Raw genomic sequence first — 24,442 nt, forward strand, 5'->3', positions numbered from 1 at the left:
CATATCTACTGTTGTATCATATCTACTGTTGTATCATATCTGTTGTATCATATCTGTTGTATCATATCTGTTGTATCATATCTACTGTTGTATCATATCTGTTGTATCATATCTACTGTTGTATCATATCTACTGTTGTATCATATCTACTGTTGTATCATATCTGTTGTATCATATCTGTTGTATGGATGCAAGGACTGTATCAATCTGTTATATCATATCTACTGTTGTTTCATATCTACTGTTGTATCATATCTACTGTTGATGCATATCTACTGTTGTATCCATATCTAACAATCATATCTACTGTTGGAATTTGGACACAATCCCCATGAATTAAAGTTAGAATCCTTAATTGAAACAATAAAAAAGTGGCCTCCCCGTTTGGCTAGGGGATGGGGCTGGAGAAATCCATAGACAGAGCTATGGATGCAAGGACTGACAATCCATTATAACAAAGTGGCCTCCCTGCCCGTTTGGCTAGGGGATGGGCCTGGAGAAATACATAGACAGAGCTATGGATGCAAGGACTGACAATCCATTATAACAAAGTGGCCTCCCTGCCCGTTTGGCTAGGGGATGGGGCTGGAGAAATCCATAGACAGAGCTATGGATGCAAGGACTGACAATCCATTATAACTAATGTATAATATTAACGTATTCATGTTTTGAGGCTATACAGTATTTGTTTACATTTATGTTGCTTACCAACATTGGAATAAAAAAGCATATATTTTAGGTTCAGATCATGAGGCATTTATCAGTTATATTTTTGAAGAGTTAATGGGTAAATATAATTTATTTATGTCCAAAAATGAATGTAGTCTAGCAATTTAGGTCTCTATCTTTAAGGTTATATATATATATAAGGTTTATCTTTAAGGTTATATATACCTTAAAGGTTTATATAAGATATGATACTTTAAAGGTTTATATATCTTTAAGGTTATATATACTCAGTAATTCCTGATCAAGTGCATGAACTACAGTCTTTGGGCTAATCCCAAATTGAGCCATATACCCTGTGCCCAATGCACTTGATCTGAGGGGATTGGACAGGTGTAAGCAATATGGTAATAGCACCATTTGCATTTGGGGAAGCACATCTTCAGAATTACAGATGATCAGAATTACAGATAACAGTATATTACTTCACGCAGTAAAATGTACCCCGTAAAGTTTAATATGAGTGGTTTGTATTTCTAATTCCATGGAATTAGAATGACTTAGTAAATCATACTTTTTAGTCATTTAGCAGACACTCTTATGCAGAGCAATTTACGGTAGCAATTAGTGTTCAGTACATTGCAGATTGGCTGATTTTTTTTCTCACCTAGTTGGCTCCGGGGATTCAAACCAGCAACTTTTCGATTACTGGCCCGACACTCTTAACAGCTCGGTTACTTGCAGTGTACCCAGTTTGACACTTGATCTTGCCTTCTGTATTAAATAGGATGCCATGTTCATGGTGGATTCTACACTTGTGCGTCTGTTCCGGCCCAGAGATGTCAGTCAGGTACATTGTTAACGGAGTATCATAGAAGTTATACAACGTCCTTTAGAAATCACATCATCACATAATAACTTCACACACTATGGCAGTTCATCGTCAAACAATAGGAGAAGCTGATAGTGGGATAGCAGCTCATCATGTATGGGACTTAATATGCCTCTAAAATGGCACCCTATTCCCTTTATAGTGCACTATTTTTTACCAGGGGCACATTGTCCTCTGGATAAAACTAGTACACTATAAAGCGAATGGGGTGCTTTTTGGGACGCAGTTTCATCTATGACCTGAACTATGGGCTCCATTAATAAAAGGGCTTGTTATTGCCAACGAGAGCTCACTTGATTGCCTAGACTTTCCTCTCACACATATTTTGCTACTGTAGTATAACCATCTGCCTGAGTTTGTTCTCTCCTTCCCCTCCTGTATATTTTGCAACAAGCGGAGGGAGGGTTCTTTCTCATCGGAGTGCTGAAAAGAGCCATTGTCTGGGCCCCTGAGCACCTGGACAGAGTTATCTCACTGTGGCACTGGCCCTCTCTCTACCTCTCTCTCTTTCTCTCTACCTCTCTTTCTCTCTACCACTCTTTCTCTCTACCTCTCTTTCTCTCTACCTCTATTTCTCTCTACCTCTACCTCTCTTTCTCTCTTTCTCTCTACCTCTCTACCTCTTTCGATCTACCTCTCTCTCTTTTCCTCTCTTTCTCTCTACCTCTCTCTCTACCCCTCTTTCTCTCTACCTCTCTTTCTCTCTACCTCTCTCTCTACCTCTCTTTCTCTCTACCTCTCTCTACCTCTCTTTCTCTCTACCTCTCTCTACCTCTTTCTCTCTACCTCTCTTTCTCTCTACCTCTCTCTCTACCCCTCTTTCTCTCTACCTCTCTTTCTCTCTACCTCTCTCTCTACCTCTCTTTCTCTCTACCTCTCTCTACCTCTCTCTACCTCTCTTTCTCTCTACCTCTCTCTACCTCTCTCTACCTCTCTCTATCTCTCTTTCTCTCTACCTCTCTTTCTCTCTACCCCTCTTTCTCTCTACCTCTCTCTCTACCTCTCTTTCTCTCTACCTCTCTCTACCTCTCTTTCTCTCTACCTCTCTCTACCTCTCTCTACCTCTCTTTCTCTCTACCTCTCTTTCTCTCTACCCCTCTTTCTCTCTACCTCTCTCTACCTCTCTTTCTCTCTACCTCTCTTTCTCTCTACCTCTCTCTCTACCTCTCTTTCTCTCTACCTCTCTCTACCTCTCTCTACCTCTCTTTCTCTCTACCTCTCTTTCTCTCTACCTCTCTCTACCTCTCTCTACCTCTCTTTCTCTCTACCCCTCTTTCTCTCTACCTCTCTTTCTCTCTACCTCTCTTTCTCTCTACCTCTCTCTACCTCTCTTTCTCTCTACCTCTCTCTACCTCTCTTTCTCTCTACCTCTTTCTCTCTACCTCTCTTTCTCTCTACCCCTCTTTCTCTCTACCTCTCTTTCTCTCTACCTCTCTCTCTACCTCTCTTTCTCTCTACCTCTCTCTACCTCTCTTTCTCTCTACCTCTCTCTACCTCTCTCTACCTCTCTTTCTCTCTACCTCTCTCTACCTCTCTCTAACTCTCTCTACCTCTCTCCCTCTCTCCACCCCACGTGTTCTCCCTCTCTATCTTTCTCCCTCTCTCCACCCCACGTGTTCTCCCTCTCTATCTTTCTCCCTCTCTATCTTTCTCCCTCTCTATCTTTCTCCCTCTCTATCTCTCCCTCTCTATCTTTCTCCCTCTCTCTCTCTCCCTCTCTATCTCTCTCCCTCTCTATCTTTCTCCCTCTCTATCTCTCTCCCTCTCCACCCCACGTGTTCTCCCTCTCTATCTTTCTCCCTCTCTATCTCTCTCCCTCTCTCCACCCCACGTGTTCTCCCTCTCTATCTTTCTCCCTCTCTATCTCTCTCCCTCTCTCCACCCCACGTGTTCTCCCTCTCTATCTTTCTCCCTCTCTATCTCTCTCCCTCTCTATCTCTCTCCCTCTCTCCACCCCACGTGTTCTCCCTCTCTATCTTTCTCCCTCTCTATCTCTCTCCCTCTCTCCACCCCACGTGTTCTCCCTCTCTATCTCTCTCCCTCTCTCCACCCCACGTGCTCTCCCTCTCTATCTCTCTTCCTCTCTATATCTCTCTCTCTCCCCCCCTCCCTCCCTCCCTCCACGCTCTAAAGATCTAGCACCATCTTTTCTTTCTCATTCTCATGGTGTTTCTTCCAGACAGGCCATGAACTGGTGGGTGGCATTAGCGCTCACTCCCTGTCCATTCCATCACTGATCAGATGGTTCTTAAAGGGCCTGCCACTCACCAGTGATCTGATCAGCCACAGAAGGGCAAAGCCACGCTCAGTTAGGCTACTAGCTACCTGGGTCGTGTTCATTAGGGCAAAATATAGCAAAAATATAGTGCAAGTTCAGATAACAGCTCCCTGTTTCATTCCATTTTGCACACTGTTTTATACCGTTCCCTGTCTTCTGAACATGACCCTGTATATGTGCTGGGTAGTCGAGATTGGTCAGTTTGCAGGGGTGGTGGATTATGATACTCCAGGCTAGCTGTTCATATATTTTCAATTCCAATTGATATATTTCAGTCACTGGTACAATGATATTGAAATCCGAGACATCACATAGTATAGACAGGTGTACCTCCGCTCCCCCTCTCCGGAACCCGACGTCACTGGTCTACTAACCACCGTCCCTGGCAACCCTCATTAAACAAAGCTGGCAACCCATCATTACGAACACCTCGCAACCCTCATTACGCACACCTGACAACCCTCATTGCACACACCTGGCAACCCTCATTACGCACACCTGGCAACCCTCATTACACACACCTGACAACCCTCATTGCGCACACCTGGCAACCCTCATTACACACACCTGGCAACCCTCATTATGCACACCTCGCAACCCTCATTACACACACCTGTCAACCCTCATTATGCACACCTGCACCCCATCATGAGGCACACCTGGACTCCATCACTACCCTGATTACTTCCCCTTTATCTAGCACTCCTTTGTTTTCACCCACCAGGCAATATTGTTTATGTTTCCATTTTAGACACTTTTCTGTTTTGTACTGTTCCATGTCATCATTAAACTCACTAATTGCACTTGCTTCCTGACTCTCTGAGTCCAAGTTACAGTCAGGGTGTCCAAATTCGTTGTGATTATATAATAATATTGCTTAATTTATTTGTAGTCCATTCATATACATTCCATAGGTCCGGTTTCCCGTACACAGTTAGTCCTGGATTAAAAAGCACTTTCAATGTAGATTCTCCATTGAGTTCACTCGTTATTGCTGGACTAGGTCTAATCTGTGTACGGGAAACTCCCTCACTACGTAATGGCAAAAAAATTGCCAAAGTGTTTAAATCATATTCATCATAATTAAATTGTTTCATAATTCCTGAATTCATACCTACATTATCTTGTCAATAGTCTCCTATTAACACATGCTGTTACCACAATTAGCTGTCTGGGTGTGTGTTGAGTCTAAGTGGTGTTGAGCTGTGGTGGGGTAAGACTTGACCTCCATGAGAAGGTGTGGAACCCCAATTAACCATCCAACCCTGGAGGAGCACAGCACCTGGCCACAGCTTCTCACGACACATCTGGAGGATTTCTGCATGTTTTTCACATCACCTAGAGCCATCTACCACCATAGCCATACAACTGCCATCTACCACCATAGCCATCTTTTATTTAACCATTTCATCCAGCCATCACAACCTGGCAAGAGGCAAAACAGGGACATAGCATGTGCCATCTACAGAATAGCACTACCAAAGCCAAAGTACAACTGTACATTATTGTGTCAAGTTGTGAAGGAAAATTCAAGACATTTTTTATTTAACATTTATTTCACCAGCTAAGATCCATTAAGGGAAAAACCCCATCTCATTTTTAGGAACAGAGGACACAACCTGGCAATATCTTCTGAAGCATGTTTCAATGACATTATGGGAAAACGGTTTCCCCATCTCATTCTAGCCTTAGGAACAGACAAGGACACTAACTCCCTAACTTTAATATCTTCTGAAGCATGTTTCAGGATGACGGGTGACAAGGACACAACTCAAACTATTAAGAAGGTGTTTCAGATGACATTATGGGAAAACATTGTTTCCCCATCTCAGTGTTAGGAACAGACAAGGACACTAACTTAACTTTAATATCTTCTGAAGCATGTTTCAGGATGACGGATTATGGGAAACATTGTTTCCCCATCTCAGTTCTAGCCTTAGGAACAGACAAGGACACTAACTCCCCTAACTTTAATATCTTCTGAAGCATGTTTCAGGATGACAGGGCATTATGGGAAAACGATTATCTCAGTTCTAAAACAGACAAGGACACTAACTCCCCTAACTTTAATATCTTCTGAAGCATGTTTCAGGATGACAGGGCATTATGGGAAAACGATTGTTTCCCCATCTCAGTTCTAGCCTTAGGAACAGACAAGGACACTAACTCCCCTAACTTTAATATCTTCTGAAGCATGTTTCAGGATGACAGGGCATTATGGGAAAACGATTGTTTCCCCATCTCAGTTCTAGCCTTAGGAACAGACAAGGACACTAACTCCCCTAACTTTAATATCTTCTGAAGCATGTTTCAGGATGACGGGCATTATGGGAAAACGATTGTTTCCCCATCTCAGTTCTAGCCTTAGGAACAGACAAGGACACTAACTCCCCTAACTTTAATATCTTCTGAAGCATGTTTCAGGATGACGGGGCATTATGGGAAAACAATTGTTTCCCCATCTCAGTTCTAGCCTTAGGAACAGACAAGGACACTTCCCCTAACTTTAATATCTTCTGAAGCATCAGGATTTAGCAGGGCATTATCTTCTCAGTTCTAGCCTTAGGAACAGACAAGGACACTAACTCCCTAACTTTAATATCTTCTGAAGCATGTTTCAGGATGACAGGGCATTATGGGAAAACGATTGTTTCCCCATCTCAGTTCTAGCCTTAGGAACAGACAAGGACACTAACTCCCTACTTTAATATCTTCTGAAGCATGTTTCAGGATGACCATTATGAAAACATCCAGTGGGAACAGTCAAGGACACTAACTCCCCTAACAATATCTTCTAAAACTTTTCAGGATGGGGGCATGGGGTGTTTCCCCATCTCAGAGGGATTACTTAACTTCTAGCATGTTTCAGGATAATAACAACAATCAACTACACTACAGTTCAACTAAACTATCTTGAGAATTATTTAATGTTATTATAAGATGCCATTGCTAAAAGATGCATTGTTGCCTTGCTTTTGCCACTGTCAGGCTGACCTATGACATATGGTTCCATTGCAACCCATATGGAGTAATCTGTAGGCCTACATTAGTTCCTTCTTTGCATGGAATTCCTGATTATCATCAGTCTCCAATCCTGATGCATATCATATCTACATTTCCAGAGCATTTGAAGACTATTTGCATAAACAATTTAAATAGGATGAGCCCATGACTGCAAAGTACCGCAAGCAAAGCAATGTGTCTCGCAATAACTCATTTTGTCTATAATCTTAACTGATCTGTTTGCTTTCCCTTCTTTGTTTTTCATCTCAGTCTCTCTACAGTATCTCTCTCTCTCTCCATTCCTGCCCTGGCTTTCCTCTTGCTCAGTCTCTCTACAGTATCTCTCTCTCTCTCCATTCCTGCCCTGGCTTTCCTCTTGCTCAGTCTCTCTACAGTATCTCTCTCTCTCTCCATTCCTGCCCTGGCTTTCCTCTTGCTCAGTCTCTCTACAGTATCTCTCTCTCTCTCCATTCCTGCCCTGGCTTTCCTCTTGCTCAGTCTCTCTACAGTATCTCTCTCTCTCTCCATTCCTACCCTGGCTTTCCTCTTGCTCAGTCTCTCTACAGTATCTCTCTCTCTCTCCATTCCTGCCCTGGCTTTCCTCTTGCTCAGTCTCTCTACAGTATCTCTCTCTCCATTCCTGCCCTGGCTTTCCTCTTGCTCAGTCTCTCTACAGTATCTCTCTCTCCATTCCTGCCCTCCATTCCTGCCCTGGCTTTCCTCTTGCTCAGTCTCTCTACAGTATCTCTCTCTCTCTCCATTCCTGCCCTGGCTTTCCTCTTGCTCAGTCTCTCTACAGTATCTCTCTCTCCATTCTTGCCCTGGCTTTCCTCTTGCTCAGTCTCTCTAGAGTATCTCTCTCTCCATTCCTGCCCTGGCTTTCCTCTTGTTCAGTCTCTCTACAGTATCTCTCTCTCCATTCCTGCCCTGGCTTTCCTCTTGCTCAGTCTCTCTGGGTCTCTCTCTCTCTCCATTCCTGCCCTGGCTTTCCTCTTGCTCAGTCTCTCTGGGTCTCTCTCTCTCTCCATTCCTGCCCTGGCTTTCCTCTTGCTCAGTCTCTCTGGGTCTCTCTCTCTCTCCATTCCTGCCCTGGCTTTCCTCTTGCTCAGTCTCTCTACAGTATCTCTCTCTCTCTCCATTCCTGCCCTGGCTTTCCTCTTGCTCAGTCTCTCTACAGTATCTCTCTCTCTCCATTCCTGCCCTGGCTTTCCTCTTGCTCAGTCTCTCTGGGTCTCTCTCTCTCTCCATTCCTGCCCTGGCTTTCCTCTTGCTCAGTCTCTCTGGGTCTCTCTCTCTCCATTCCTGCCCTGGCTTTCCTCTTGCTCAGTCTCTCTGGGTCTCTCTCTCTCTCCATTCCTGCCCTGGCTTTCCTCTTGCTCAGTCTCTCTGGGTCTCTCTCTCTCTCCATTCCTGCCCTGGCTTTCCTCTTGCTCAGTCTCTCTACAGTATCTCTCTCTCTCTCCATTCCTGCCCTGGCTTTCCTCTTGCTCAGTCTCTCTACAGCATCTCTCTCTCTCTCCATTCCTGCCCTGGCTTTGCTCTTGCTCAGTCTCTCTACAGTATCTCTCTCTCTCTCCATTCCTGCCCTGGCTTTCCTCTTGCTCAGTCTCCCTGGGTCTCTCTCTCTCTCCATTCCTGCCCTGGCTTTCCTCTTGCTCAGTCTCTCTACAGTATCTCTCTCTCTCTCTCTCTCTCTCTCTCTCTCTCCATTCCTGCCCTGGCTTTCCTCTTGCTCAGTCTCTCTACAGTATCTCTCTCTCTCTCCATTCCTGCCCTGGCTTTCCTCTTGCTCAGTCTCTCTACAGTATCTCTCTCTCTCTCCATTCCTGCCCTGGCTTTCCTCTTGCTCAGTCTCTCTGGGTCTCTCTCTCTCATTAGGAAGTGTTAGAAACCTGCTGAAGTGAGAAATGCACCGGCGAGAGCTCGTTGTCCTCATTAGAACAAGAAGACAAGAAGAGTGACGAGAGGCAACGAAGGGGAAACAATGGCGACAGTGTTTGATTGTCGAGCCCCGAGCCGGTCGACGGCTTTGTCCCTCGGAGAACAAAAGCATTTGTTTGCATGTGTTCAACTCCATTCAACTTCACCACGTCCAGGTGCAAAAACCAACTTGGCGAAGAACATCACAACTCATCACACCTTTGCACGGCTGATGACCGGCCAGCAGTCTCCTCCAATCCTCCGGCTGTGGCTGATCAAAGCTCTTGTGTTACAATGTAAATAATGTGCGGACAAATGAATTCTCACTCATTACTCGCAGGGCTTTGACTGTAAAGACACAGACAATAATTTGGTGGTAGGCCTACAGTAATCTCTCTCTCTTTCACTCGCTGGGGCGAGTGACACAGCACGTGCGCAGGGGTACACACACTCACTCTTCTATTTTACACACACACACTGGCGGTGTTAGAATTATGCCAATCAGGTTTGGTGATGTTGTTTGTGAACTTGATCTTGGGAACCACTCAGTCAAAAGTTTGGACTTCTATTTTACACACACACACGCATATGGATTCATGTAGTAACCAAAAAAGTGTTAAACAAATCAAAATATATTTTAGATTTTAGATTCTTCAAAGTACACCCGCCAACTTTACCCAGAAGCCAGCCGCACCAATATGTCGGAGGAAACACCATTCAACTGACAACCGGGGTCAGCCTGCAGGCACCCGGCCTGCCACAAGAAGTCGCTAGAGTGAGATGAGCCAAGTAAAGCCCCCCACAGCGAAACCCTCCCCTAACCCAGACAACGCTGGGCCAATTGTGCTCCATCCTATGGGACTCCCGGCCTCAGCCGGTTGTGGCACAGCCCTGGAATATCCCCTGGGTCTGTAGTAATGCATCTAGCACTGCTATGCAGTGCCTTAGACCACTACGCCACTCGGGACGCCAGCCAAAACTATTTTATATGCTTGTTACTGGATACTGGTGCACTCGTCGTCAGAAAGATCCTTTTTTGGTTTAGGCAACAATAGGTCTACACAATTTTCTTCATAATGCATTTAATACCAACCTCAACTTTTTAGTGTATACTACACCATTTCTTTCATAATGAATTTTATACAAGGCTATGTGGAACTGTCTTGGCATAATATGGACTTGGTCTTTTTCCAAATAAGGCAATCTTCTGTATACCACCCCTACCTTCTCACAACACAACGGATTGTCTCAAACGCATTAAGAAGGAAATCAACTCCACAAATTAACTTTTAACAAGGCACATCTGTTTTTTAAAATGCATTCCAGGTGACTACCTCATGAAGCTGGTTGAGAGAATGCCAAGAGGGTGCAAAGCCATCATCAAGACAAAGGGTGGCAACTTTGAAGAATCTCAAATATAAAATATATTTTGATTTGTTTAACACTTTTGTGGTTACTACATGATTCCATATGTGTTATTTCATAGTTTTGATGTCTTCACTATTATTCTACAATGTAGAAAACAGTAAAAATAAAGAAAAACTCTTGAATGAGTAGGTGTGTCCAAACTTTTGACTGGGTTCAGTCTTTTCCAATGAGAAACAAGAGGGCCCTGGCTTCGTCCTTCATAGCTGTAGAAAATCCTACATCCATCTCATTAGATCAGAACAGGATGGATCAACACTGATTCATATTACTGAATTGCATCCTAAAAAATGACAGTTGTGTTTTGCTGCACTTACATTATTTGTTGACCCATATTTTTTATTTTATTATATTAGGGATCCCCATTAGCTGCTGCCAAGGCAACAGCTACTCTTCCTGGGGTCCAAACATATTAAGACACTTATATTATACATAAAACAAAATATAAAACAGTACATCATATAAAACTGTCACACCACCACATATACACAACACAAAATATATGATACCACCATACAACAATGTTACAATGTATGTGTGTAGAGTGTGCGTGCTAGCGCCTGTGTGTTTATGTCTGTCTGTAGCTGTGTGTGTATCTCTTCACAGTCCCCGCTGTTCCATAAGCTGTGTGTGTCCCCGCTGTTCCATCTCTTCACAGTCCCCGCTGTTCCATAAGCTGTGTGTGTGTCCATCTTCACAGTCCCCGCTGTTCCATAAGCTGCTGTTCCATAAGCTGTGTGTGTTCCATAAGCTGTGTGTGTATCTCTTCACAGTCCCCGCTGTTCCATAAGCTGTGTGTGTGTCTCTTCACAGTCCCCGCTGTTCCATAAGCTGTGTGTGTATCTCTTGTGTGTATCTCACAGTCCCCGCTGTTCCATCCCCGCTGTTCCAAGCTGTGTGTGTATCTCTTCACAGTCCCCGCTGTTCCATAAGCTGTGTGTGTGTCCCCGCTGTTCCATAAGCTGTGTGTGTATCTCTTCACAGTCCCCGCTGTTCCATAAGCTGTGTGTGTATCTCTTCACAGTCCCCGCTGTTCCATAAGCTGTGTGTGTCTCTTCACAGTCCCCGCTGTTCCATCTCTTCACAGTCCCCGCTGTTCCATAAGCTGTGTGTATCTCTTCACAGTCCCCGCTGTTCCATCTCTCTTCACAGTCCCCGCTGTTCCATAAGCTGTGTGTGTATCTCTTCACAGTCCCCGCTGTTCCATAAGCTGTGTGTGTCCCCGCTGTTCCATAAGCTTGTGTATCTCTTCACAGTCCCCGCTGTTCCATAAGCTGTGTGTGTATCTGTTTTTTAAATCTGATTCTACTGTTTACATCAGTTACCTGATGGGGAATAGAGTTCCATGGAGCCATGGCTCCATATGAAGTACTGTGCACCTCCCATAGTCTGTTCTGGATTTGGGGATTGTAAAGAGACCACTGGTGGCATGACTTGTTGTCACGCCCTGACCATAGAGATCCTTTTATTCTCTATGTTTGTTTGGTCAGGGTGTGACTCGGGTGGGAAACTCTATGTTCTTTGTTTCTATGTTTTGGCCGGGTATGGTGCTCAATCTCCCCAATTTTGTGGTATCCAATTAGTAGTAGTTATTGTCTTGTTTCATCGCTGCAACTACTGTACAGACACCGGGAGAGGCAAAGGTCGAGAGCCATGTGTCCTCAGAAACACAACCCAACCAAGGCGCACTGCTTCTTGACACAACACACATCCAACCCGGAAGCCAGCCGCACCAATGTGTCAGAGGAAACAACGTACACCTAGTGACCTGGTCAGCGTGCACTGCACCTGGACCGCCACAGGAGTCGCTAGTGTGCGATGAGACAAGGATATTCCTGCCGGCCAAACCCTCCCTGAACCCGGACGGCACTGGGACAATTGTGCGTCGCCCCATGAGCCCCCGGTCACGGCCGGCCTGGGCTCGAACCCAGAATCTCTGGGGGCACAGATGCAGTGCCTTAGACCACTGCGCCACACGGGAGGCCTATCCTCAATTTTTTTACTTCCAATTTTCAATTTCAGGTTATTAGATGTATAAGTTTCGGTAACAAAAGAACACACCATGGTTGTAATAACACTTTAAACAGGTAATTTAACACTGATAATTTAATGTATGTAAATTGGACAGCCACGGAGGATTTTCGCTGAATAAATGGTCAGGGCGTACTGTAGCACTTTCTATTCAGCTTCAGGCTACTTTGTTGTAAGGCTTGACAACACCTGTAGTAACTACTTCTATCCGTCACACCCATTGTTGCTTATCCATTGATGACAAGATATACAGTTGAAGTCGGACGTTTACATATACTTAGGTTGGAGTCCTTAAAACTCATTTTTCAACCACTCCACAAATTTCTTGTTAACAAACTAAAGTTTTGGCAAGTCAGTTAGGACATCTACTTTGTGCATGACAAGAGTCATTTTTACAGACAGATTATTTCACTTATAATTCACTGTACCACAATTCCAGTGGGTCAGAAGTTAACATAAACTAAGTTGACTGACTTTAGAAGCTTCTGATAGGCGAATTGATATAATTTGAGTCCATTGGAGGTGTACCTGTGGATGTATTTCAAGGCCTACCTTCAAACTACATCTTTGTTTGACATCATGGGAAAATCAAAAGAAATCAGCCAAGACCTCAGAAAAGATTGTAGACCTCCACAAGTCTGTTTCATCCTTGGGAGCAATTTCCAAATGCCTGAAGGTACCACGTTCATCTGTACAAACAATAGTAAGCAAGTATAAACACCATGGGACCACACAGCCGTCATACCGCTCAGGAAGGAGATGCATTCTGTCTCCTAGAGATGAATGTACTTTGGTGCGAAAAGTGCAAATCAATTCCAGAACAACAGCAAAGGACCTTGTGAAGATACTGGAGGAAAGAGGTAGAAAAGTATCTATATCCACAGTAAAAACGAGTCCTATATCGACATAACCTGAAAGGACGCTCAGCAAGGAAGAAGCCACTGCTCCAAAACCGCCATAAAAAAGCCAGACTTCGGTTTTCAAAGCACATGGGGACAAAGATCGTACTTTTTGGAGAAATATCCTCTGGTCTGATGAAACAAAAATAGAACTGTTTGGCCATAATGACCATCATTATGTTTGGAGGGAAAAGGGGGAGGCTTGCAAGCCGAAGAACACTATCCCAACTGTGAAGCACGGGGGTGGCAGCATCATGTTGTGGGGTTGCTTTGCTGCAGGAGGGACTGGTGCACTTCACAAAATAGATGGCATCATGAAGGAGGGAAATTATTAGGATATATTGAAGCAACATCTCATCAGTCAGGAAGTGAAAGCTTGGTCACAAATAGCTCTTTCAAATGGACAATGACCCCAAGCATACTTACAAAGTTGTGGCAAAATGGCTTAAGGACAACAAAGTCAAGGTATTGGAGTGGCCATCACAAAGCCCTGACCTCAATCCTAGCTCTGTCAGGAGGAATGGGCCAAAATTCACCCAACTTATTGTGGGAAGCTTGTGGAAAGCTACCAGAAGCTATTGGCACAAGTTAAACAATTTAAAGGCAATGCTACCAAATACTAATTGTGTGTATGTAAACTTCTGACGCACTGGGAATGTGATGAAAAAAATAAAAGCTGAAATAAATCATTATCTCTACTATTATTCTGACATTTCACATTGTTAAAATAAAGTGGTGATCCTAACTGACCTAAGACAGGGAATCTTTCAGGAATTGTGAAGAACTGAGTTTAAATGTATTTGGCTAAGGTGTATGTAAACTTCCAACTTCACCTGTATCAATGTAATTACACCCAACACAATGTTGAAAACCAGAATGCTTCCTAACACTAGATCACATAACTAGACGTGAGCTGGATGTGATCCCAACGCTGCCACCAATATAGCAGAAGAAAGTGAAAGCTGCAACAGGGACTCTAACCGGGACTCATACGTGGCAAAGTCAACTCTAAGGGCTGCTACCATGAAAGCCTAGTAGGTCTCGGGCAGAGGCAGTAGGCCTACAATGCTGGCATATGCCTTGTTACAATAGCCTGAGTGTATAACATGATTGACACGACCGTAATAATAATAATTAAACGGCCTTGGACGTGTCATAAGTGTGAGCCAACATAATTCATTATTTTACATTAACCTGTTTAACTGCAGTGATATGGCTTAACGCAAATACCATGCAGTTGATTCAGGGGAATTTAAACCCAATTTTTTTTTAGATCTTCTGTTTCCCCACCTTTGTTGATGAATTAATTTCCCATTATGAAATGTATCCCCATTCCCCAATCAAATGACTTCATCGATATCACCCTTTTTGTTGTTGTTGACAAATACAGCTTTTAACTCCAATTTGGCAACACTTATAAAATCCGACATAGCACCAATATCCCAAAGTATTAAGCAAAAACAACCATAGAAAAAACGTAAGGCTACTATTATATTATAAGTATTTCGGGTGACAATCTGGTTGATTAACAATATTGGGTTGTTAACATGTTTTTTTTATATGTATATAAATAAATGTGGGACACAAAAAAGGAGCACCATTTGCCCAAAATGCATTGCTCCAATAACTTTTAAAAGATTGTTCTGAAGTTTTAAATCTGCGAATGAAGTCAGACAAAAATATGTGTATATTCCTACGAATTAAGTCTCACAAAAATGTATGTATTTTCACACGAATTAAGCCACACAAAAACGCACAAAATCTGCTGAAATACTTTTTGTACATATTTGCACGAATTGAGTGTTGGAAATGTATACACTTGAACGCACTGCTGTCCGTGTTCTACAATTTTGCCATCTGTAGTCTAAAAGCATCCACAGTAATTCGCATTCATTTGAATGGCTTAAGTTCCATACTTTGACACCTTGCACTTTCCCCAATAAATAAGTTGACACGCAAAAAGTGTACCTGCCACACCTGTCCTTGAGTAGCCGACCGTAAATATAAACGCGTATGTCATTATATCTTTATCCTGTTACGTTAAGCATTCCTATTAACAACGATATTCCAGGAGGCTTTTGGTTTATGATTCCATGCTGCAGATACTGGGGCCTGATATTTTGATAAGGGCAGAGTTGGGTTACCCTCAGCTGCTCTGGGGAGAGGGCGAGAGAGAGAGAGGGAGGATTTTCGCATTCTTATAAAGACCGCTGGATGCGCTTGTAGTGCTCAGTAGACAGTAGACAGACACACAGAGAGAATACAGTTGTGGCAGGACTGGACCGGTAACGCAGAATGGCTCAGAACGGAACAACAGAGAACGGGGTGACCGGGGCGAATGGCGATGGGAGCCCTCCCATGCCTTTTCCCCAGCCCGTCAAAGTACAAGAGATACGCTACACCAAGGTGAGACGCACGTCTTATTAAGTAACATAGCAGCAATCACTGAATAGTGAAAATGTCATGTGAAAAAAATTATTAAGCCGAAACATCTGAAACACCAGTATGCACAAACAACTTTTTAACTGTTTTCAACTATATATATATAGTACTACTGCATTGTTGGGAAAGAGCATTCAAGAAAGTAATTTCACTGTGCTAGTTAGTGCACGTGACCATAAAAACGTGAAACTTGAGTGTAAGGTATAAGGTATAATATAATGTCACAGTACATGTTTAAGACATCATAAACCAGGGGAGGTGAATTTCGTCATGTTATTGTAATGCATGTTAGTCTGTAGCCTGTGCACAGGCTACAGGTGGTGGTGTGCCTGTTGGTGTGCTATCCATGTCTTCATGTTGGAGTTGGATCCAAAAGACTGCATTCAAAATATATTTGAAAAACAAAAAACACACTTGAGTTATGCTCCTGTGTTATATTGCTTACTGATCATAGCCTAATGAACAGGTGCGTTGTAAAACAGTCTTTTTTAAAGACAGCTCTTTCTTTGTTTCCAACAGATTTTTATCAACAATGAGTGGCACACCTCTCTCAAAGGAAAGACTTTCAGACCTTCAATCCAGCAACAGGTGTCAAAATCTGTGAAGTGGAAGAAGCAGACAAAGTATGTACCTAAAACATACATTCATGTTTGATTAGGCCAATGTCTTAATTACTAAGTTGACTTGAGGAAATAAGGAATGTTTGCTAAATCAAATGAACAGAATTGTATTACTACTACTGATCCTGTCTTCTCTTTCATCTGGTTCTGATTGGGTTCCAGGGACTGCAGGGGGTCTGCCAAAATATATATACAGTGGGGCAAAAAAGTATTTCGTCAGCCACCGATTGTGCAAGTTCTCCCACTTAAAAAGATGAGAGAGGCCTGTAATTTTCATCATAGGTACACTTCAACTATGACAGACAAAATGAGAAAAAAAATCCAGAAAATCACATTGTAGGATTTTTAATGAATTTATTGCAAATTATGGTGGAAAATAGTATTTGGTCACCTACAAACAAGCAAGATTTCTGTCTCTCACAGACCTCTAACTTCTTCTTTAAGAGGCTCCTCTGTCCTCCACTCGTTACCTGTATTAATGGCACCTGTTTGAACTTGTTATCAGTATAAAAGACACCTGTCCACAACCTCAAACAGTCACACTCCAAACTCCACTATGGCCAAGACCAAAGAGCTGTCAAAGGACACCAGAAACAAAATTGTAGACCTGCACCAGGCTGGAAAGACTGAATCTGCAATAGGTCAGCAAATTGGTTTGAAGAAATCAACTGTGGGAGCAATTATTAGGAAATGGAAGACATACAAGACCACTGATAATCTCCCTCGATCTGGGGCTCCACGCAAGATCTCACCCCGTGGGGTCAAAATGATCACAAGAATGGTGATCAAAAATCCCAGAACCACACGGGGGGACCTAGTGAATGACCTGCAGAGAGCTGGGACCAAAGTAACAAAGCCTACCATCAGTAACACACTACGCCGCCAGGGACTCAAATCCTTCAGTGCCAGACGTGTCCCCCTGCTTAAGCCAGTACATGTCCAGGCCTTTCTTAAGTTTGCTAGAAAGCATTTGGATGATCCAGAAGAAGATCGGGAGAATGTCATATGGTCAGATGAAACCAAAATATAACTTTTTGGTAAAAAATCAACTCGTCGTGTTTGGAGGACAAAGAATGCTGAGTTGCATCCAAAGAACACCATACCTACTGTGAAGCATGGGGGTAGAAACATCATGCTTTGGGGCTGTTTTTCTGCAAAGGGACCAGGACGACTGGTCCGTGTAAAGGAAAGAATGAATGGGGCCATGTATCGTGAGATTTTGAGTGAAAACCTCCTTCCATCAGCAAGGGCATTGAAGATGAAACGTGGCTGGGTCTTTCAGCATGACAATGATCCCAAACACCCCGACCGGGCAACGAAGGAGTGGCTTCGTAAGAAGCATTTCAAGGTCCTGGTGTGGCCTAGCCAGTCTCCAGATCTCAACCCCATAGAACATCTTTGGAGAGAGTTGAAAGTCCGTGTTGCCCAGCAGCAGCCCCAAAACATCACTGCTCTATAGGAGATCTGCATGGAGGAATGGGCCAAAATACCAGCAAAAGTGTGTGAAAACCTTGTGAAGAATTACAGAAAACGTTTGACCTCTGTCATTGCCAACAAAGGGTATATAACAAAGTATTGAGATTAACTTTTGTTATTGACCAAATACTTATTTTCCACCATAATTTGCAAATAAATTAATTATAAATCCTACAATGTGATTTTCTGGATTTTCCCCCCTCATTTAGTCTATGATGAAAATTGCAGGCCTCTCTCATCTTTTTAAGTGGGAGAACTTGCACAATTGGTGAATGACTAAATACTTTTTGCCCCACTGTATATATATTAAAACGTTTTTTTTCTCCATTGTTTTTATGGATATCGCTAGCAACAACAGAATAAACACATTTTTAATTACATACCTACAGTAGGAAAGAGGATCATATTTTAATTTTACTTGCCAACTCCTAATATTGAGCAAATTACACTCATTGGAGCTGATACACTGACTGGAGTGTCTGACAATAGGCTACCAATCAATAGGCTACCTGTCAATAGGCTACCAGTCAATAGGCTATCTGTCAATAGGCTAAAAGTGTGGCAAATACCGTTCACTGCTGGTTAGCTTTCTTGACTTGGACATGTCTGCTAAGACATGGCTAACCTTAGTTTAAACAGCTAAAACTCTTAGCGGAAATCTGTTTGGAGTTACTTCCTTTCTAGCTAATAGTCTGTTAGAGACTACACTTCCTCTTCCAATTATAATGTGGGGAGGTCAAAATAATGAAAAGTATTTACCAAATCTATTCATTTTAAAATGTTGATTACTTCTCATTATGATTCTTTTTATTTAACTAGGCAAGTCAGTCAAGAACAAATTCTTATTTTCAATGACGGCTTTGGAACGGTGGGTTAACTGCCTTGTTCAGGGGCAGAACAGCAGATATTTACCTTGTCAGCTCGGGGATTTGATCTTTCAACCTTCCGGTTACTAGTCCAACGCTCTACCTGCCGCCCAAGACATGAAATAAATGTTTTTGCTAACGTATGATGGGGGTCCCTGGGTCGCCAGTTTACCTGGGAGGGGGTCCCTGGGTCGCCAGTTTACCTGGGAGGGGGGGTCCCAGTGGGTCCCTGCCCAGTTTACCTGGGAGGGGGTCCCTGGGTCGCCAGTTTACCTGGGAGGGGGTCCCTGGGTCGCCAGTTTACCTGGGAGGGGGTCCCTGGGTCGCCAGTTTACCTGGGAGGGGGTCCCTGGGTCGCCAGTTTACCTGGGAGGGGGTCCCTGGTCAATTAAAGGTTGAAGACCTTTGGTCTCGGCCTACATGTTTAATTTCCTTTTCCATAGCCTTTAAAACCAAGAGAGTGACTGTCTATCAACTTAATGTCAAGGTCTTTTATTAGGCTACAGACAAAAATACATTTTTGCAAATTAATTAGGCCTATCAATTATCATTAGCCTGCTCATAATTGTAACTTATGCAAAACAATATTACCCATAGAAATGTTTTAGGTCGGTTATAAGTTGTCTGTCTGAAAGCTGTTGATGTGCACCTGCAGGCAGATGTGGACAAGGCTGTAAAGGCTGCCAGAGCGGCCAGCCAGAGGGGCTCGCCGTGGCGAAGGATGGACGTGTCAAGCCGGGGCGACTCCTGCACAAGCTCGCTGACCTGATGGAGAGGGACCGGGCACTGCTAGCGGTAAGTTGTGGATGGAACGGCCTATTAACCTTATTTGTCTTTAGACTGTAGAAGGCTACAACTAGCAGCCTATTGGTAAACTTGACATCTGTCACCTGCGTTGTGAAGGTAGCCTATCATCTAGTTTGGCTGTCCAGAGAGACTTGACAGCAGCAGTGCAGTGCGTAATGCACCAGACGCTGAAGGTGCATGATCTGTGATTGAAAATCTTTTCCATGCTGGTATGTCGCGACTCGAGTAATATATATTTTTCAGTTCTACACTTGTTTCTATATAATCCTCACACAACCTTGACATTCATTCTAATATTGTTTGTGAGAGTCTCTGTGCTTGTGTGTGTCACAAGAGAAGACCGTAATTGGGAAAAAGTTGAACTGATATGGAATTGTATTGACAGTGGACTAATGGACAAAATACCAAAATATAGTTTTATTGTAGTATTACTTAACCTTAATATAACAGCCTTTTGTCAATAATCAAATTGTTGATGACATAGACTGACCAGGTGAATCCAGGTGAAAGCTGTATGATCTCTGATGTTGCTTGTTAAATCCACTTCAATCAGTGTAGATGAAGGGGAGAAGACCAGTTAAATGAGTTTTAAGCCTCGAGAAAATGGAGATATGGGTTCTGATTGTGTGCCATTCAGAGGGTGAATGGGCAAGACACAAGATTTAAGTGCCTTTGTATGGGACATGGTAGTAGGTGACCGGTGGGTGCAACTGAATATTAGGAAGGTGTTCGTAACGTTTGGTTTATTCATTGTATAGATGAGTTAGAACAATGTTTTGGCCAACTTAAAATGTGAGGCTTATGCAACACTTATCATTTGGTGGGTGTTTATATTTCTCCTATTTCACATATGTGCAAGTGTGTATTAATACGCATGAATTGGAAATGTGTTTTCTGTTTTCTGCATAACGATATCCCAACTCTCCCTGAGAGAGGGTCTGCCATAATTAACAGCAACCCCTGGAGCTATTAGGGTTAAGTGTCTTGCTCCAGGCCACATCAACAGATTCTTCACCTTTGCGGCTCAAGGATTTGAACTAGCAACTTTTTAGTTATTGGCCCAACGTTGAAAAACACGAGGCTACCTGCTGCCACTTCTCCAAAAAGTTGAGTCAACTCAAAAAGGCTGTGGAACAAATGTAGTTACTAAAAGATCTTGAGTTGGGCCACCTTGGATTATTTTAGACAGTGTAAATCAGATATTACAGTGGTGGGTGATCCAAGCCCGGTTCCAATGCCTTCTCACGTGTTCCAATGCCTTCTCACGTGTTCCAATGCCTTCTCACGTGTTCCAATGCCTTCTCACGTGTTCCAATGCCTTCTCACGTGTTCCAATGCCTTCTCACGTGTTCCAATGCCTCCTCACGTGTTCCAATGCCTTCTCACGTGTACCAATGCCTTCTCACGTGTTCCAATGCCTTCTCACGTGTTCCAATGCCTTCTCACGTGTTCCAATGCCTTCTCACGTGTTCCAATGCCTTTTCAATTGAGTTTCCAGATTGCATTAGGAGTCAGATTTGTAAATGAAACATTACAGATGAAGAGTGAAGTCATATTACGGGACTGCATGTGGCTGCTAATTGAAAACATGTTTTGGGAGGGCTGCTTGTGCTGGGGTATCGCTAATTACGCTAACCCCTGTTCTGTTTGTGGGGGAAATAAAGACCAGATTTAGCGTTTAGCTCAATGAAAAGATATAGGATAAATCTAATGGTGTTCTAGCTCTGTGGCTTCGTCTCTCATTATCTGTCCATTTGCAGTGGGTTGAATGAGATCTTATTGGTCAGATAGCCTACATATGTCATTGTGGGTCTGCACTTGATCTGGTTCTCCCATAGAGATAGATAGAGGACTCTAGTGCCCAAAAGTCTGATTTAGCATTGGCAGTGTCATTGAGGCCTTTCACCATTTTGAAGTAGCCAAATCGGTGGGAATTCCAATGGATTAAAGAAGGAACACAAAATGATGTAGCTGATCCGCACTCAAAAATGAGATTCAAGGTTTCTTTATAGTATTTTGTTAATTCGGGGGTAGGTAGATAGACAAACATTTCGGCCTTCCTAAGCCTTCGTCAGTGTAATTCACAAGGATCACATAATTCCATCGGGGTCATCAGGAGGGATCAGCTCATGGACTATAGTTGTAAGCAAACATTCCATAACTGCAGGTGACAGTAAATCGGCAGCTTTGACTTGATACCTGTTCAGACAACACACTCCAGGTGGCACTATGCACCCTTTCAGTTTGTTTAACAACTCATAGAAGTAGTACTAGAAGAAAATGGACTACTTCAAAATGGAGATGCCAGTGCGCTCACAGATGCCATAATAGGACTGATACAAAGTCCTCTATCATTCTCTATTGGTTCTCCCAAACCCCAAGGTAAATCAAGCGCACCTCAAATACTTTCAAGTAGGGTGATTTTACAGTATTTGAGGTATGTATTGGACCCAGGTTTTTAGTAAACACTTGACTTGTGTCTCCTTGAGACAGTCAATCAAAGAACTTGAGTATCATAGCACCATATAAGTGTACAAATCATGTTTGACACAGTGGGTCTCACCATACAATATTTTTCTCTTCCCCAACACATTCGGCTTAGTGGTTTCAAGCAGCTTGTGTCTGTCAAAGAGTTTAGTAACTTACGTACAGTCACTTTTTGAAATATTGTCAAATGCACAACGTCATGGATTGCTTTTGTCAAGGTTTTTGTCCACCCCTCTGCTCTATAGAAATGATTGTTCATCTAGATTTGAAAAACATTTGATATGACATTCAGATTCAGATGGATGTGTTGTATTTTCTGGTCATCTAATGTTCCAGCTCACTGCAGCCTTGGCTACACAGAGACAACTGTGCTTGGCGATGTGAGCGGTGCCGAACCCTGGCCTCTCCTCAGCCTCCTATTAGCATTATTATTATTATTATTATTACTTTTCTTTCTGAACCCATGAACTCCCACAGCATGTTCACTTCTTGGCGCACGTCGAGGGCATACAACCTTGTTTTGTAGCAACCAAGGGGTTGATGGTGCTGCGCTTGCAGCCGACTGAGTAAACGATGACAGAAACTCTCAAAATAGATTTTTGAGAACATATATTATTAGTTATTTTTTGTTCCACAACAGCTATTTTTTTTCTCCTATTGAGATGATTCTGCCTCAGGTTCCCCAGAAGTTAGGATAGCCTGCATTAACGTGGCCTTAATGCACTATGTTCAATGTTTCTTCTTTTTTTACAGACTATGGAGACTATAGACACTGGGAAGCCATTCCTTCATTCTTTCTTCATTGATCTGGACGGCAGCATCAAAACCCTTAGATACTATGCCGGTTGGGCCGACAAGATACATGGCAAAACCATGCCTGTAGGTAAGTGTCTCTGTGCTGCTTTAAACCCTTTTAGATTGCCAGGCTACTACTTTCACCTACACGCCTAGTGCATTATGATTTGTTAAATGCACGTAGGCTTACGACCCCTTATAACGTCACCTCGTAATGATCCAGTTATTACCATTTCATACATTTATAATACAACAACATTTCCAAACAGTGTTATTATATGCTTATCACAGGTAATAATGCATTATAACAGCCAGCTTTTATTAAAGTATTTCCCAAAAAGGTCCATGACCTGTCAATCTGATCAAGCTGTTTCTCAACAATCACTTGTCTCTCTCCTTTGTGGCTTAATGGCTCACATAGACTTTCTGTCCACTATATGATTAGCCCACTGGTTCCGCCCAGTCGTCAAGAAACAAGTTCATTAGCGGTCGAGTCACTCAGCCGATCCATCAATTGTCCGCAGCCCAGGGTGGCATCTCGTCCGTCCTCTTAATAGTTCCCCCTATCGCAGTGTCAAAACCATCCTCGGCCGCCACGGCAGGACGTCAGATAGACAAAACTATTTCCTCCTGATTAGATTCCAATGGGGCAGTTGAGAGACGAAAGGCTGGCGAGGACAAAGGAAGAGGAAGAGGGGCTGATGGTAATCAGCGAGGTGCAACAGTCTGTGTCGGGATTAGCTGAGAATCAGACACTCCAGATCAGTGCCTGATCAACGCCTCTGAGTTTGCCCCCCTCTCCTCTCCTCTCTCCTCTCTCCTCTCTCCTCTCCCCTCTCTTCTCTCTCCTCTCTTCTCCCCTCCTCTCCTCTCCTCTCTCCCCTCTCCTCTTCTCTCTCCTCACTTCTCCCCTCCTCTCCTCTCCTCTCCTCCTCTCTTCTCCCCTCCTCTCCTCTCACCTCTCCCCTCCTCACTCTCTTCTCCCCTCCTCTCCTCTCCTCTCCTCTCCTCTCCTCTCCTCTCCTCTCCTCTCCTCTCTCCTCCTCCCCTCTCTCTCTCTCCTCTCCTCTCCCTCCTCTCCTCTCTCCCTCCTCTCTCTCTCCCTCTTCTCTCTCTCCTCTCCTCTCTCCCTCCTCTCCTCTCTCTCCTCCTCTCCCTCTCCTCTCTCTCTCCTCTCCTCTCCTCTCCTCTCCTCTCTCTCCTCTCTTCTCCTCTCCTCTCCTCTCCTCTCCTCTCCTCTCCTCTCCTCTCCTCTCCCCTCTCTCCTCTCCTCTCCTCCCCTCTCCTTTATCCTCTTCCCGCTCTCTGTCTCAGGAGCAAGTCACTGGCTTAGATCATTATTTTCCTCTGGTAGATATCTGCAAGGCCCTCTCTCCTCTATCAGCATTTGTCAGTAGCAACTCCCAGACTAAGATGACTATCCCCTGGTATAATAGTCTGTATACAGTCACTCCTCTACCTGTCAGGAACAACTCCCAGACTAAGATGACTATCCCTGGTATAATAGTCTGTATACAGTCACTCCTCTACCTGTCAGGAACAACTCCCAGACTAAGATGACTATCCCTGGTATAATAGTCTGTATACAGTCACTCCTCTACCTGCCAGGAACAACTCCCAGACTAAGATGACTATCCCCTGGTATAATAGTCTGTATACAGTCACTCCTCTACCTGTCAGGAACAACTCCCAGACTAAGATGACTATCCCCTGGTATAATAGTCTGTATACAGTCACTCCTCTACCTGTCAGGAACAACTCCCAGACTAAGATGACTATCCCCTGGTATAATAGTCTGTATACAGTCACTCCTCTACCTGCCAGGAACAACTCCC

General features: G+C 43.5%; 1 pseudogene; it reads left to right on the plus strand.

The window, feature by feature from the left end:
* The first annotated feature begins 15,252 nt into the window (after positions 1–15,252).
* LOC124035402 lies at positions 15,253–23,241 on the plus strand (annotated as a pseudogene).
* The last annotated feature ends 1,201 nt before the right edge of the window (positions 23,242–24,442 follow it).

The sequence above is a fragment of the Oncorhynchus gorbuscha genome, linkage group LG05 (genome assembly GCF_021184085.1).
Source record: "Oncorhynchus gorbuscha isolate QuinsamMale2020 ecotype Even-year linkage group LG05, OgorEven_v1.0, whole genome shotgun sequence".
Classification (NCBI taxonomy): Eukaryota; Metazoa; Chordata; class Actinopteri; order Salmoniformes; family Salmonidae; genus Oncorhynchus; species Oncorhynchus gorbuscha.